Genomic DNA, 16,886 nt, shown 5'->3' with positions numbered 1-16,886 from the left:
AACCCACGCAGACACAGGGAGAACACACCACACTCCTCACAGACAGTCACCCGGAGGAAACCCACGCAGACACAGGGAGAACACTCCACACACCTCACAGACTGTCACCAAGAGGAAACGTAGAAAGATTTTATTTGGAGCGATTCTATTGGTTCATTCATCACAGTGTGAAGGCCAGTGCTGTGTTCAAATGCTGTAGTAACTACACATCCACAAACCCTGAGATACATTCCTTTAATTGGACAGTGACAGAAGAGGTTGGTCTCCCTTCTTTCCTCTGTGCAGAGAGGGTCTATGAACTGGATCACACTCCCTCAGCAGTGATATTCATTCACGTACATTATATAATGTTGTCGGGTTCCAGTGTTCTGACCTCCATTTAGTGATCCTTGTTTGTGTTCCAGGGCCAGGAGTGTGTGTATGAACTGGATGATGGTCCTAGTAAATCGGCAGTGGTTAAACACAAGTGTGTTTCCCTCAAACACAGCGCAGTCACCAAGAGGAGGCTTACTTTCTTGTTTTTGAGGAATCACAGGCCTCCACTTTCTCAGACAAACGTACACACACTCTCTCTCCTGAACATTCACTCTGATCTTTAAAAGTGGCACTTCAAACTATCGAGGTTTTTTCCATTTGTTTCTCATTTATGGCTGATATTTACAACCAACACTGCACCATAAATTATTTTCCCAGGAACGGGTCCAGTCTAAATTGGCTTAGGTCTCCAGGCCCTCACTCTCTCCACTTAGCTCTGTTTGACCAAAGCAACCCCCACACCCTCGCCACTCCACATCGCGTTTGCTCAAGAACCAAAGGATGTTGGAACATTTCTCTGAGGGTCTGATGGCATCCAGCCTCATAAACCTCAGAAGGGGTGGGGGAGGGGGGCAGGTGCTGGTGTAGGTGATTAGTTCTGGAGCACGCTCACCTCTCTAACTCATCCCTGAGGACACAGTTCCACTGCTCCGTGTTTAGGACTAAGCTCTGGTTTCCTGTGGATGTGTAAATATTTATCGGTGCTGTTGACCTAAGCCCCAAATGTGTTTGCACATCAGTCAGTAAACACAGGGCTGTAGGTGAGAAGAGGTCATTTTATATGGTTTTAAATCATCATAGAGTATAACACCCACATAAATCAATGATCAGGCCACACGCTCAGGCCCAGGGGCGGGCGATAAGGCCCGAAAATAATATCACAATGTTTCAGGGTGTTCTGGCTGTAAGGATATTCTTGGCGATATGAAAAAACACTGAAATTACTTTTATTAGCTTCAAGAATAGACTATTGCCACAAAGTAATTGTTATATCAATATTAGCTATATTAAAATGAAAACTATTTAATTATTCATTATCTGTAACCCTTATCCTGTTCAGGGTCGCGGTGGGTTCAGTCCTTCACAGGGCAACAAAGACACACACACACACACACATATTCACACCTACGGACACTTTTGAGTCGCCAATCCACCTACCAACGAATGTTTTTGGACTGTGGATGGAAACCGGACCACCCGGAGGAAACCCACGCAGACACAGAGAGAACACACCACACTCCTCACAGACAGTCACCCGGAGGAAACCCACGCAGACACAGAGGGAACACACCACACTCCTCACAGACAGTCACCCAGAGGAAACCCACGCAGACACAGAGAGAACACACCACACTCCTCACAGACAGTCACCCAGAGAAAACCCACCCAGACACAGGGAGAACACACCACACTCCTCACAGACAGTCACCCGGAGGAAACCCACGAAGACACAGAGAGAACACACCACACTCCTCACAGACAGTCACCCGGAGGAAACCCACGCAGACACAGAGAGAACACACCACACTCCACACAGACAGTCACCCGGAGGAAACCCACACAGACACAGAGAGAACACACCACACTCCTCACAGACAGTCACCCGGAGGAAACTCACACAGACACAGAGAGAACACACCACACTCCTCACAGACAGTCACCCGGAGGAAACCCACACAGACACAGAGAGAACACACCACACTCCTCACAGACAGTCACCCAGAGGAAACCCACACAGACACAGAGAGAACACACCACACTCCTTACAGACAGTCACCCGGAGGAAACCCACGCAGACACAGAGAGAACACACCACACTCCACACAGACAGTCACCCGAAGGAAACCCACACAGACACAGAGAGAACACACCACACTCCTCACAGACAGTCACCCGGAGGAAACTCACACAGACACAGAGAGAACACACCACACTCCTCACAGACAGTCACCCGGAGGAAACCCACACAGACACAGAGAGAACACACCACACTCCTCACAGACAGTCACCCAGAGGAAACCCACGCAGACACAGAGAGAACACACCACACTCCTTACAGACAGTCACCCGGAGGAAACCCACGCAGACACAGGGAGAACACACCACACTCCTCACAGACAGTCACCCGGAAGAAAACCCACGCAGACACAGAGAGAACACACCACACTCCTCACAGACAGTCACCCAGAGAGGGAATCGAAACCACAACCTCCAGGTCCCTGGAACTTTGTGACTGTGACACTACCTGCTGCACTACCATGCAGCCCACTATATAATCATATTTGAATTACATTTAATAACAATTTAACACAAATCTAACAATTTCACACATTCAAAGAAACAACAAACAAATGTATAAACACTTGCTGATTTTGTAAACAACTGTAACTTAAAGAATAAATAATAATAAAAAAAGAATAGTCGCTACGCCGAGTTAGTGGAGGTTGTCTGCTGGGGTCAGAGGTCACGTGGCGTTTATCACTTTCCACGTACTCGAGTGTGTGTCTCGGCTCGAGGTGGTGAAACAGTTAAGTTGTATTTGTCTGTTCTGTTGTTACGGGTTTCTTTAATATCTTATAATTTCAATGGTTTGTTGTACATCTGCTATTTTATTTCCAAACCTCCTCCACACGACTGAAGTCACTCCTCTTTTGGAGCAAATTCTTTGAACGCAGAGCACATTTCCACCGAACTTCACTGTGCCAAAGACTCATTTAATGAACGTACGCCATGTTACGTCTAACTGCACAACGTCGCTATGTACACAAGTCAGAATATCACCATTATCACAATACTGATATTTTAGCGATTAAAAAATGCTTCCGATATTATTGCGTACGATTCGCTATGGCACAGCCCTACTCTGGACACACCCTCTGGCCACACTCCAGCAGTTGGTGGTTCACCCAGGGACACCCCCCTGTTTACTTTTATGGAGGCAGCCGTGGTCTAAAGGCTAGAGGAGGTCTGGGGAACAAAGGATTTTGGTTCGATTCCTACCCCAAAATAATAATGAGGCAGAGGAGTGAATGAACAGTGATTTGTCCTCCCTCAACATCCACAGCTGAAATTCACTTGAGCAAGATACTTCCATTACTCCATGTATTACCCAGCTGTGTGTGTGTGTGTGTGTGTTGACTGCCACAGGTGGGTTTAAAACCTGGGCAGAGTCCTAAATTCTTTGTTCTGGTGAGCAATGAAGATTAAAGCACATTTCATGTTTCATGAATATTCATGAAGAGAAGGAGGGAAGACTGAAGAAGAGCAAAAGAAACAAACAAAGATAAACACACGGAGAGCAGATGGTTCTGAAAACAAGGGATGCTGGGACAGAGCGGGAGAGAGATGAGAGAGAGGAAGAGAGAAAATTGGATAGAGAGATAGAGGGACAAAAGAGAGAAAGAGAGAGCAAGATGGAAGCGAAAGAGAGAAAGATGGAGAGAACAAAGGAGAATAAAACTAGAAGCAACGAATGACAGAGGGAAGATGGATAATGAGAGAGAGAGAGAGAGAGAGAGAGAGAGAGAAAGAGAGAGAGAGAGAGAGGGAGGCTGGTGTGGGTTGCCATGGTTACGGTCAGAGACGCACTAATGCACCGCTGGAGAAAAAAATAAAAAGAAAGAGAGAGAGAGAGAGGGAGTGAAAAAGTAAGAGAGAGAGAGACAGAGAGGAGGGAGAGAGAGAGAGAGAGGGAGTGAAAGAGAGAGAGAGACTGTAATCGGTGAAGCAGCGTTGAGGAATCAATACAGAAACAGCAGCTGAACGCCTTCCACTGTCCACACCAACGTTCACCACCATCCACTGCACACTGCACACAGACAATGGACAAACAAAGAATCACTCATCCATCCATCCATGTATTCATCTAGCCACACTTTCACCATTAATGTATCCATCTATACCCATCCATTCCTTCACTCGTTCATCAGTTCCGTCGTCCATCTACTCATTCGTTCATCTACTTTTTGATTCATTCACCAGTTCGTGTGTTCATCAGTTAATAATTAGTTATTAATAATAAAGAATAGAAGCCCACATAACAATCCACTATAAGACAATAATAAGACCACAGAATGGCCAGTAAAAGACCACCTTAAGACACCAAAAATAGACCACTGTGAGACACTAAAAGACCAGTATACCACAATAACGGTGCTTTCCACTGCATGGGACTGGCTCGTCTCGTTTTTCGCCGGTCCCATATTTTTTCCACTAGCATCACTCCCCTGTGAAATGGAGCTGGTGATGTCACAAAACCCTGTCTCTAACAGGAATCACGGCGACTGAAAACAACACCAACGGTGGCGGTAAAAGTCAGGCGCTGTTTACTCGTGGTGTATCTGCGTGTTGTTGTTGTTGTTGTTGTTGTTTGGACGGAACAAGGCTCCGCCCCCAGTTCCTCACAGAGCAGTTTTCCTTGTCACATAGTTCAGTTGTATAGATTCCATACAGTGGAAAAGCACCATAAGACCACAAACAGACCACTGTAAGACCACAAAACAACCAGCACAAGACCACTTTAAGATCGCTACATTACTCCATATAGACCACTATAAGAGCACTAAAAGACCACTGCTGTATGGGTGCACAGCTCTGAAACCAGGAGGGAAACCATCAGGGAAAAGAAACCAGACCCAGCTCTGCTCCAACACTCAGCCCTGATCTAAACAGCCAGCGCCTCTCTCCGGTATTTATTCCCCGAGAGAGCGGTGAGGAACACTGCTCTGTCTCAGACCTGCCAGGAGGAGGAAGTGGACAATCAACGGTCAAACACCTCTGGAGCGGAAGCCGTGGTCAGACAAACAACAGAGGGCTTTACATTTTTAACGGGGACACATCTCAGCGTTGGAGAAGTAGGCGTCGTCATCCGGAGGAGGGTTCTGTACAGTGGAGGTGAATGGAACCAGGCGTCTCCGGGTCTATAACATACACCCAGCACTTTATCTCCTCTCCTGCACCACCGGAGCCCTCCAGATGTCTATAGAGCTTTATTGGAAGGAAGACACTGGGAGCTCTGAACTGGGGACCTGTAGATCTCCAACATCTTCTCACGGCTCTGGGAAGCAGACGTCAGCAGTTCACATGAGGAGCACGTCTGGTTCCCTTCACCACCACTGTCCTCTGTTCTGACTCTGGGTTCTCACACACACACACACACAGTCACTAACACATCACTGAATGGCTGATGGTTTCATTGCTGAACTAAAATAACTTTGACACTTCTGTAAATCTCAAGAACATTTTTCCCCAGTGTTCCTCCTGCGTCAGCTCCAACACTGAGCTGTAAACTGAAGTCAAACGCAGCACACACTGAACCTAAATCCACTGCTCCACTTTTAATGTTCTGCTGAGTGTGTTACGCTTCCTGACCTCCTTTACGAAACCACACGCTGCCAGAATTAGACCCGAAGTCCACCCACACACACTGAGGGAACCAATAAGAGCCAGGCGTATCGATTGGTCTGAGAGGAGAACTGAGCAGGGGCCGTGGCCCCCGAGGGCTCATCTGTCACCAAACATCCGTCAATCAGTCGACATCCATGAGCCACGGCGCGGCCAGGGGCCGGAACACGCCGCCTGGGACAGGACGCGAGAAAGAGCGGGTCTCGAAGCCGAGGGCGTCATCAATAAATCGCTGCAGGTTCCTGTTCTTTCAGATTCCTCAAACGTCTGTGTGTCTTCACTGAATACGTTCAGCCAAAAACCCAGTGTTTCTTTCTGGTTCTGTACCGAGAGAAAATACATTTCTAAGAATCTGACCCAGATTCACTGCTGAAGCGGAGGATCAAGAGCTTCAGCCACAAAGAACTACTCCACTCCATGTTTGCTACCACCTTAAAACACCACATCCACCTTAAAAACAGACCTTAAAGACAACATATTGACTTTCATCTCCAGTTACTACCTTAAAACCAGTAAAAGCCACTCAAACACACACACACATATTTAATACACACACATTTAATACACACACATATTTAATAAATACACACACACATATTTAATACACACACACAGACCTTTTATACACACGCACGCACACAATACACACACACACACACACATTTAATACACACACCCCACGCACATACATATTTAATACACACACACACACCTTTTATACACACACACAAATTTAATACACACGCACACACACATTTAATACACACATATACAAACCCACAAAAGAATCTTATACATTAAACACACACACACACACACACTGGAGAGGTGAAAGGGACTGAGTGGGTGGCAGTGGGAGTGAAAGACAGTGAGTGAAACATGAAAAAGAAAGAAAGATAAAGAGAGAGCAAGAGATAGAGGGAAGAAGCTAGGAGAGAGAGAGATGAGAAAGATGGAGAGAGAGAGAGAGAATACATGATATAAAAGAAACAGATGAAGCACAGAGTATGAAGAACAGAGCAGAGTAAAAATGACACTCAAGGAGAAGAACACACAGAAAGAGAAAGGGAAAAAAGAAGAGGGGGAAGAAAGATGAAGAGATACAGAGAAAGTGAATAGAGTAGTGGAAGATAAGGAGAGGAGAGAGAGATCAGGAGCGAAAGAGGAGAAGAAAGGGAAGAGAGGCAGAGGGAGAGTGGGTGTGAGTGGCACACAGAGCTCAGGCTATAAAAAGGAGGGAAAGCAGTTTGATGCCAAAGACTGAATCTGGATGTGGAAGATAAAACAGAGGGATGGAGTGAGTGCGAGAGAGAGGGAGGGAGGTGTGTGTGACGTGTGTTTCACACCAGCAGAGTTAGGAACCAATGAGAAGGAAGGAAAGAGGAGGATGAAGAGATGGAGGTCAGGAGACGGCGCTGATGCACAGCAGCTCAAACTGAGAAGAAAGAGGAGAGAGAAAAGCAGATGAATATCAGTCAGAAAACGAAGGTGTGCGTTCCTCTGCTTCGAGAACCGTCTTTACTCTTCAGGGAAGACTTTTATACTACATACTGGAACATAGCTGCGAGGATTTGATGGCATTTGGGTCTGGAACAGACCCTAAAACCCATCTCCGAGGGTCTGGATGGAGCCCTGTCAGTTGAGAGCCCAGATCCACAGCTGAGTGCTGGGAGGTTTACACCCCTCTGACCAATGCTGGAGGACCCAAGGCTCATGTGCAGCTGAAAGAAAGAGAGAAAAGATACCAGACTAGGAAGTGACACAAAAGGAGAAGAGAAGCAAAAGAGGAAGGGATGAATAGAGAGAAAAATATGATGTAAGACGATGCGATACAGAAGAAGCAAGAGAAAAGCGAAAGAGAAGAGAAGAAGAAGAAGAGAGAGAGAGTACAAGACAAAATAAATACAAGGGGAGGAAGTGACAGTAATGGAAAACAGAAAAGAGGAAGGGTGATATATACAGAGAGAGAGAGAGAAATAGAGAGACAGAGAGTGGGAGAAAGACAGACACAAAGAAAATAGACAGAAAAAAAATACAGATGAAGAAGCAAGAGAAGAGAAAGAGAAGACATTAGAGAGAGAGAGAGAGAGAGAGAAAGAGTGAGAAAGAAAAAGAGAGACAGAGAAAGACAGCCAAAGAAAAAAGATACAGATGAAGAAGCAAAAGAGAAGACAGTAGAGAGAGAAAGAGAGAGAGAGACAGAGTGAGAAAGGGAAAGAGAGACAGAAAGACAGACACGAAGAAAATAGACAGAAAAAAGACACAGATGAAGAAGCAAAAGAGAAAGAGAAGACAGTTGAGAGAGAGAAAGAGTGAGAGAGACAGAGAGAGAAAGACAGACACAGAAAATAGAAAAAAAGATACAGATGAAGAAGCAAGAGAAGAGAAAGAAGACAGCAGAGAGAGAAATAGAAAGAGAAAGAGTGAGAAAGGGATAGAGAGACGGGAAGACAGACACAAAGAAAATACACAGAAAAAAAGATACAGATGAGGAAGCAAAAGAGAAAGAGAAGACAGTAGAGAGAGAGAAAGAAAAAGAGAGACGGGGAGCCCTAATGTAATGCTTTACACCCCTCTAGTCAACGCTTGGCATTGAGCATGGGCACATTAGCGTTGAGTTTGGTTTCTCCAGAGCATTCCCTTTGGGTTTGTGTTTTCCTCCAGAGATCACACACTGTCCACACGCTTAAAGACGTACACTGTGTGTGTGTGAGAGAGAGTGAAGGAGAGAACGAAGGCGTGGGAGTATAAAGGATAGAGGGAGGAGATGGACAGATGCAGAAGCATGTCTAGAAGCATTTGGACAGGGACAGGGACTGTATGTAGATGTAGAGGGACGTGTCGACACCACAGCCTTCGGGGGACGCAGGGGTGTCGTGAGGAAGCCTCTGCTCGTCCTGTTACAGATGATTAGGACGTCTCCCTCGTCCCCGAAGTCAGCTGCGATTAAATCCTCGGGAAGGGACGCGGATTCCTGCCTAAACAATTCAGTCTGACACCATCCTCCTGCGCTGATCCGCATTAGCACCCGGGGCTCCGTGCCACGTCCGATCTCAGCCAGCCGTCTGGCCGTGGTCCTCACAGCTCAGCACCATCACTTCACCACAGCATCACACGCCGTCAGTCTCCAAAAGACCATCGGTTACTGATGCTGTGATCCGTGACATGTCCCTGAGTGTGTGAAGGGTGTGGACACTACTGTCCGGACAACTGAGACAATTATAGAGACAGAGGTGTGTGTGTGTGTATGGACTGAGGTGCACTAGGCATTGTCCCAGAGGAATCTCCTGCCCAAGCAACTGAAAAACTCACAACCGTGTCTCTCTCTCTCTCTCTCGTGTTTTGTCACCTGTTTTACTGTTTCTTGTTTATGAGACGGTGTTGTTGCCTGTTGTTTATGGTTTTTATTGCTGTGGCCGGCCCCTGTCTATAAGGAAAGCACGGTGGCGCTGAGAAGCGCAGGAGGTGAGCGTGAGTGTGCAGCTGGAACAGTCTAAACACACCCAATAAACAAGAAGCCACAGAGTGTGAATCTGAGAAAGGAGCGGCGTGTCTGTCCAGTCATCAGAGAGAGAGAGACATAGATATATATATATATAGAGAGAGAGAGAGAGAGAGAGACAGACAGAAACACACATACAGAGAGAGACAGAGAGAGATAGACAAAGAGAGAGACAGAGAGAGATGGAGAGAGACAGAGACACAGAGAGAGAGAGAGAGAGAGAGAGAGACAGACACAGAGAGAGACAGAGAGACAAAGAGAGAGAAACAGAGAGAGATATGCTTTCCTTTATCATATAAAAGTTTTTACAATCTTTATCTTAATCTACTCTAAATATAATCTGACTCTACTGCTGTTAATAACCCAAATATGACCCCGTAATAACACCTCTGTAGGTCCACAAACGAGAGCAACAACAGCAGCCCATTCTTCCCCTCAAGTCTTACACCCCACAGCAGTGTTCTCCCCCTGTGTAAACAGCCCCTGTTCAGAACGCCCGCTTTCAGCACCTGTTCCTTTAAATGATAATGAGCCGCTCGCTGTTCACCCCGACCCTGAGCGCACAGCAGTGAGGAGCGAGGAGCAGAAGCTCTGGTTTTTAGCCGTTTTCACTCTGTCCTCTTTCTTCTCCGTTTTTACTCAGTGCTCTTATTTCTCCGCGCTCGTTGTGTCTGTTTTGCTGAGTTTAACCTCGTCTTTGCGCTCTCACATAAACACGGGTCCAGCGCTGTGATTGGACAGACTCAGACGAGGGGGCGGGGCCATTCTAAAGTCTCTGCACTTGACGTCAGAAGCGGCACAGAATCAGAACGACTCGTTTTATCCTGTGTTTCTGACTCAGGCAGTGCACAGTAAACTCACCCTCTACTCAGTGCATGTTTAAAACGTTAATGTGACCTTTCACTGAACAAGGGATTTTATCGTAACATTAGAGGAGTCAGTAATCTGTGGGTGATTTCAGAGTGGAGGTGTCCGGGTTTGCTTTGAGCTGAGCCGTGTGTGGAGGGTGGGTCCAGCTCCTCAGGAATGTCTCTTATGAAAAAGTGTGATGTCATTTTGGCTCCTAACACTGACTCAGCAGCAGAGCTCAGAGCATGAATGACCTGCAGGTATCAACGTGGAGCGCAGCGCAAAACACAATGCCCTTAAACAAGGCGTGTTCCAGTTTCCACCCAAAGGCACTTACACACACACAGAGAGAGAGAGAGAGAGAGAGACAGAGAGTTGCAAAACATCGGATAGCACCAAACAGTGCGCACACACTCATTTTCAAAAGTAATGTTCCTCATTTTTATCCAGCATCTGTTAAAAGCTGCTGAGTCCTCACTCTGCTGGAATGCAAGCGCTCCACTGGTAAAGGCCAACAGAACACAGGCAGTGTAAAAGTACACAGTGCAAGAACACCCACCTCCTAACATTGCTGACAGGATTTGATTGCACTAAATTCATGCACAAACAGTTCCACTGTTCCACTGTGAGTTTAAACTCATGTGCAGCTGCTCCTGAGCGTCCCGTTTGATTTAAAGTCTGATCACCCTGACTCTCCGTGTCCATTCGCTCTTTATGAGGGGTGTCTACAAACTTAAGAGTCCTGTAAATCTGGTTCCAAACAGGAAATGCTTCCTTCTGGACGTACACTAAATGTCTGTTTACACAACGGGCGGCTCCAGCTGAACCAGAGCCACACAGAGAGGCTGAGGAACGGAGCTCTGTGCCCTTCGCTGTGGATGAAATGGCAGATGCCCCTGTGTCTGCACTGAGAACAGTCCACCGACCAAAAACATCCAGCCGACAGCGTCCTGTGTCACTGATGAAGGACTAGAGGACGAGCGACACACACTGTGCAGCGACAGATGAGCTACTGTCTCTGACTCTACATCTACAAGGTGGACCAACGAGGGAGGAGTGTCTCACAGAGTGGACAGAGAGTGGACACAAGGTTTAAAAACTCCAGCAGCACTGCTGTGTCTGATCCACTCTACACCAGCACAACACACACTAACACACCACCACCACGTCAGTGTCACTGCAGCGCTGAGAATGATCCACCACCACATCACACCTGCTCTGTGGGGGTCCTGGGCGCTGAGGGACAGGGGGAGAGGGGCTAATGAAGTATGCAGGTGGACTACAAAGTGGCCGGAGTGGTCAGTGGAGCTGAGAGAATGGACAGTGAGCAGAGAAACAAGCAGGACACTAAACGTTGCGTGAGGTAGAGACGGGTCTGTCCAGTCTGGACCTGGGGGGCGTGGCTTGTTTGTCTGATCTGGGACCCGTAAATCAGCCTGGACTCGTCTGGAATGAAGCCTAGGAAGATTCCTCGGATAACTACCCCTCCTCACCATACTGTGATGGCCATAATGTTTGGGTCAGTCTCCAAAACTCAGACCTTGTGGGGTGTGTTCCTAGTGTGCAGTGTCAGTACTGACCCAAACTGGACCAAAAAGACGAGCACTGCCCTGGTCGCCCTAACTTCACTGATGTGTGAGCGAAGGGGTCCGTTAGCCCTTTTCCACCCAAAGAACACTGTTCCGTTCCTGATTCCTGGAACCTTGGTTCTCTCCATCGAACCCGCCCCTGTTTCCACCAGTTCATATTTGGGTCATCAGCAGGGGGCGCTGTGGGGGTTGGGTTCCATCGTCGCTGTTTGAATTCAGCTTCAGAGCCAGAGATAAACGGGCAGAGTCATGTAGTGATGTCCCGATTAAGTTTTTTTCCCCGTCCCAGTCTATTATTATTGAGTCCCGACCCGACCCGGTGCCGTTAAACAGTGCACACTTCAAGTACATTACAGTTATTAAAATCAGCCGAGTGCATCTACTCCACACCGAGCGTCTCACGTTAAGAACCAAACTGACTGCACCCAAGCTGCTTTTATTTTTATAACAAAATAAACAAAAGGTGTCTTCACAAACGCCTCGTGTAACTTCCAGCCAGTGCAGCAGCGCAGTAGTAAAAACAGAACCTTTCACAATCAGTGATATAATCCCAATACACTCTGGAGTAGCTTATTATTCACCGTCACAACAAATAAACACCACAGTTCCACTCAGTCGTGCAGAGTTACTGCCGCTTCACTTTTAGAAAACTCTGCAGACGGCCTTTGTGTGGCCTTGTGTGTGTGATGACGTCCCGACTACGGTGGCCAGCAGAGTCAAATCACAACAACATTTACAGAGCGTGCAATATTGTAGAAACACCAGTGTTGGAGGGAATATTCACATTGGTCACAATGGGCTTGGGGGGCGGGGCTATAGAAAACAGAGGATCAGACTTGAGTGGGAGTTTAATAAAGCCAGTACAGATCAGTGAAATAATGCTGTGATCGACTCTGATACAAATCTTAAAGAACGGATCAGGACATCCCTAGAGTTTACAGAGGGTTCTGAGGCAGGTGCAAATGATACTGACTTCTAAACATCACACGAAGCTTGTAAACAGTGAGAACATTTACCCTGGCCCTGGAAAACACCTGGCCCCATCAATGACCATAACACTCTGTAAATGACCACTTTATTTGAGGCTCCTCTGACCCGGTTCTATCAGAGCGGAGTTAACTCTTTCAGCAGTGTGTGTTCTGACCCGGTTCTGTCAGAGCGGAGCTAACTCTTTCAGTGGTGAGTGTTCTGACCCGGTTCTGTCAGAGTGGAGTTAACTCTTTCAGCGGTGTGTTCTGACCCAGATCTGTCAGAGCGGAGTTAACTCTTTCAGCAGTGCGTGTTCTGACCCGGTTCTGTCAGAGCGCAGTTAACTCTTTCAGCGGTGCGTGTTCTGACCCGCTTCTGTCAGAGCGCAGTTAACTCTTTCAGCGGTGCGTGTTCTGACCCGCTTCTGTCAGAGCAGAGTTAACTCTTTCAGCAGTGCGTGTTCTGACCCGGTTCTGTCAGAGCGCAGTTAACTCTTTCAGCGGTGCGTGTTCTGACCCGCTTCTGTCAGAGCAGAGTTAACTATTTCAGTGGTGTGTGTTCTGACCCGGTTCTGTCAGAGCGGAGTTAACTCTTTCAGCGGTGTGTGTTCTGACCCGGTTCTATCAGAGCGGAGTTAACTCTTTCAGCGGTGTGTGTTCTGACCCGGATCTGTCAGAGCAGAGTTAACTCTTTCAGCGGTGTGTGTTCTGACCCGCTTCTGTCAGAGCGGAGTTAACTTTTTCAGCCATGCGTGTTCTGACCCAGTTCTATCAGAGCGGAGTTAACTTTTTCAGCGGTGCGTGTTCTGACCCGGTTCTATCAGAGCAGAGTTAACTTTTTCAGTAGCGTGTGTTCTGACCCAGTTCTATCAGAGCGCAGTTAACTCTTTCAGCGGTGTGTGTTCTGACCCGGTTCTGTCAGAGCGGAGTTAACTCTTTCAGCCATGCATGTTCTGACCCAGTTCTATCAGAGCGCAGTTAAGTCTTTCAGCGGCGCGTGTTCTGACCCGGTTCTATCAGAGCGCAGTTACCTCCTTCAGCGGTGTGTGTTCTGACCCGGTTCTATCAGAGCGGAGTTAACTCTTTCAGCGGTGTGTGTTCTGACCCGGTTCTATCAGAGCAGAGTTAACTCTTTCAGTGGCGCATGTTCTGACCCGGTTCTATCAGAGCAGAGTTAACTCTTTCAGTGGCGCGTGTTCTGACCCGGTTCTATCATATCATCACTGATACAGTAACAGATTGCAGTTTCTGTAAATCATATCTATCTGTCAGTGCCACAGAAACCATATATTTTCCAGCTCTACTTTTCACAAACATCCCCTCCTCGCTTCCCCTTGTAATAAGTTCTGTGTCGAGTCCCAGAGGAGGAAACTGACAACACTTCCATTAAAACCCATCCAGCATCACAACCGCAAGGGAGGCGATGATGCTAATGTGTGAGTGTGAAAGCTTTTGCATATCCATCTCCTTCCCAGCATTTCAGAGAAAGTGTTTGTGTGTGTGCATCTGCCAGACTCTTTAATGTGCTCCAGAAAACACTGCTCCACTCTGACCATCAAAACCAACACAACTCCCTTTACACTGTGATCACATGCTCATCGACAGCAATTACACAAGCCGCGGGAGCACGAACGTCACGTGTCCACCACGGATCCACCTTAAAAGAGGGTGTCCACAAACATTTGGACATGTACTACAAAACAGTGATGCCTTATTAAAGGGAATGTCTAGGACTGTGTTTACGCTCAGAATCTAAACTTCTTTTAAGGAGGAACGGTGTGTTTGAGGGAGAATAACGACTGGTGTTTGTACGCGGAGCAGGAATAGAGCAACATCCTCATCTCGGTTGGTGCTTTTCAGCGTTTGGAGTCTCTTCGTTGTCTAAAAACCTCCAGATGGCGTTTCTCTGCCGTGAGCAGAGAGAGAGAAAGCCTAGCACCGGACCCAGACACTTTGTTTTTTTACTCATTTACAGACACCGGGGCTTCGTAAACACAGTAGAGCGGTTTCCAGAGCAGCACATGGAGAGGACACACACTCAGGGCTCTCATTACGATTGTGAACCTCCCCTTTAAGTGAAATCATCTCACATCCGTCTCATCAATGCCAAGTGTCAGCTAGAGGAGCATTTACACAGCAATGTAACGTGGAGATGGATACGAATGCATACCGCGTCTTCAGCTGGCTGCATGTGGGCGTTATAAAGGCGTTCCCTGCATCATCAAATTAAAATCACATCCTGCTAAGGCCTTTCTGAATACGGAAAGACTGTTTCACACACTGCATTGTGGACACGTCATTCAAGCACCAGGTGTCTTCTGATTGAATAGAAGCATGGCATTTGCTGGACTCATTGGCACAAAGTTCAGCTCCTCAACTTTTCCCGGCACCACTGGACGAACGCGTCTGACGGAGCCAACGTTGTTAGTGTTACTGACAGCGTATGGTGTCTGCTGCAGCGCAACCCCACACTAGACCAGTGTAAACGCTCTGTAAAGCTTCCCCAGCTGTGGAACTGTGTTCTTTGGAGTGATGGAGCTCCTCCATTCAGTTCCTTTAAGATGAGTTCGAGTGGTGTTTGAGGTTCGAGAACTGGGGTTAGTCATTCTTTCCCATTGTAGACTCCATCTCTCTCTCTCTCTGTTGATCTAGGTCTCTCTCCCCTTGCTCTTCCATCTCCTGCAGCCTTTAATAGCCCCTCCCCCATCATGATCTAAGTTTAAGGCATGGACTGGGTCTTTTTAACAAGGTTTACACCAGCAACACACTTTCCTACACGGACCCCAATGACCAGTGACACTCTGAATGAATGAGTGCTGCTAGTAGCCGACTGTAGCTCTACTCACCACTTATCCCTGGCTCCCCTTATCTATCTCCCCCCTTCATGCACGAACTACAAGGGCTGCATTCATGGACAGAGACTACAGCGATGTCGCCTTTAAAAAGGGTTGTTTGCTGTTTAACGAGGCCATAATCAATCAGTGGGTGTACTATAGGCAGAATGACCACTGGTGGACCTAAAGATGAACGAGAGCTGTTGGTACGTTTAAGTATGCACTGATTCTCTCTCTCTCACACACACACACACACACTACAAATGACCAGGGATTCTTTGGTCAGAACTGGACAGCTATCAGAGGTTTGTGTTCTGCTTGAACCTCCCCCTTTCTCTCCGCTGGTCTATGTCTCATACAACTCTCCTTCGTCTCCGTTGACAGGAGCTACTCTTACACATCAGCCCTGTTCACCCCCCACCTCCATCCTTCACTCACATAAACCCTCAGGGACCAGACCTGGCCTAAGTCCTGTAAACATCACCACAGAAAACGAGGGTGAATGAGAGGCTCGAGAAGAACTGGACGGCTATCAGAGTGCATCAGTATGCACTAACCCTCTCGCTCTCTCTCGCTCCCTCTCGCTCTCTCTCGCTCCTAATGGAACAACTGACAACAAACCTGTGAATAAAAGGCTTGCACAGAGCCTTCCTCCTCTCAAAATGACCAGCATCGCTGCTTAGATGGACCTGGAGACATCCATCTCTCCTGTGTCTCTCCAAAGAAACATACCATCAATGATATCTCTCACTATCTCTCTCTCTCTCTCTCTCTCTCTCTCTCACAGACCCTGAAAATGGCCAGGGACGGCTTGCTCAGAACTGGACAGCAATCACTGTATATCAGTATGCATCTCTCTCTCTCTCTCTTTTAGAACACCTGGAAAACCTGTGAATGAAAGGCTTGCAAAGAACCCCCCCCCCCTCTCTCTCTCTCTCTCAAACTGACCAATAGCTTGACTTTGTCTGAAGTGGACAGCTATCACAATTCATTAGTAAACATCTCTCTCTCTTAGATAAGAATTTACAGTCATACTCTCATTAAAGATCAGTCTCTCGTGCTTTCCCCCGTACACACACACACACACACACGAAATGACAAGTGATGGCTTGCTCATAACTGGACAGCAATTACAGTATATCAGTATGCATCTCTCTCTCTCTCTCTCTGAATGATCACTGACACTCCTCTGAGAGCAGCAGCCAATATGCATCGTGTTCCTCCGGTGTGTATCCTCGATGGCACCTGCCAATATCACCTCCACAAGCACAATCATAAATAATAAACACACATTAATAAACATAAACCATGATGAATAATAGAGCGTGCTGGTTTACCTGTATTATGTGGGTGTTTTCCACAGCCCCTCGTTCTTTGCTTTTTCCTCTCGGTCTCCCATCCTCCACAAATCCACAAAATAGACCCC

At 47.2% G+C, this 16,886-nt stretch overlaps 1 protein-coding gene across 1 annotated transcript in view; it reads right to left on the bottom strand.

Moving 5' to 3' along the window:
• dagla (diacylglycerol lipase, alpha) overlaps positions 1-16,886 on the bottom strand; it is a 63,830-nt gene extending 46,944 nt beyond the window's left edge. The window contains 1 exon segment of the mRNA XM_066647874.1: positions 16,798-16,886. The gene's annotated coding sequence lies outside the window, so the exon portion shown is untranslated.

The sequence above is a fragment of the Hoplias malabaricus genome, chromosome 16 (genome assembly GCF_029633855.1).
Source record: "Hoplias malabaricus isolate fHopMal1 chromosome 16, fHopMal1.hap1, whole genome shotgun sequence".
Classification (NCBI taxonomy): domain Eukaryota; kingdom Metazoa; phylum Chordata; class Actinopteri; order Characiformes; family Erythrinidae; genus Hoplias; species Hoplias malabaricus.
The sequence above is the reverse complement of the archived record's forward strand: the minus strand, read 5'-3'. Positions and strand labels throughout refer to the sequence as shown.